This window comes from Gekko japonicus, unplaced genomic scaffold (genome assembly GCF_001447785.1).
Source record: "Gekko japonicus isolate JY-2015 unplaced genomic scaffold, Gekko_japonicus_V1.1 scaffold936, whole genome shotgun sequence".
Taxonomy (NCBI): Eukaryota; Metazoa; Chordata; class Lepidosauria; order Squamata; family Gekkonidae; genus Gekko; species Gekko japonicus.
In genome coordinates this window covers 629,889-630,707 of record NW_015173702.1, presented here as the reverse complement: position 1 = coordinate 630,707, position 819 = coordinate 629,889, and positions in this window count along the sequence as shown.

Genomic DNA, 819 nt, shown 5'->3' with positions numbered 1-819 from the left:
CCAAGACTGCTACCTGTCAGCTCAAAAATACTGGACAAGATGGACCACTGGTCTGATCCAGCAGAGCTCTTCTTATGTTCATATGTTCTTGAGGCCTCAGCCTCTATGCCATGGGGTTGGACCTCCAGAGGAACTGGATGGCCACTGTGTGAGACAGGATGCTGGTCTAGATGGACCATGAGTCTGATCCAGCAGGGCTTTTCTTATAGTCTTATGAGGGGAAGGCCTCGGCCTCTCTGACAGTATTTGATTTCAGACCAGCCACAGACTTTCTGCCTAACGGCCCTAACCTACATTACAGTGTTGCTGTACAAATCACAAAGCCGAAGAGAATGAGGTAAGCTGCTTTGCTCCCCACTAATGAGAAAGACAGAATTTTGCCTAAAAAGAGACTGCTGAGAGGGGAGGAGATAAAGTTGCCAGCTTTAGGTATGGAAGTTCCTGGAGATTTGAGGGGTGGAGCCTGGGTAACAATTGTTGCCACTCTCCAGGTGAGGGCTAGAGAGCACTCAAAATTACAACTGCTCTTCAGGTAGCACAGATCAGTCCCTCTGGAGAAAACAGTGGACTCTGTCATTATACCCTGCTGAGGTCGCCACAGCAAATTGACACTGTTTGCCCAAAGCCAGTGCACTCTCCCAGAGCCTCTTTCTAGATCTCGTTGTATTTATTTCCACAACGGGCCTTATTTCTAGTACTGGAAATAAGGAAAGATAGTCCATGGTAGTTCAGAGCTAGAAATGTGTGCTGGAAGAGGACAGTAAACCAGAGCAGGGATCTGGAAACAGGAATCTCATGGTCTGAACAGCAAACGAGTGA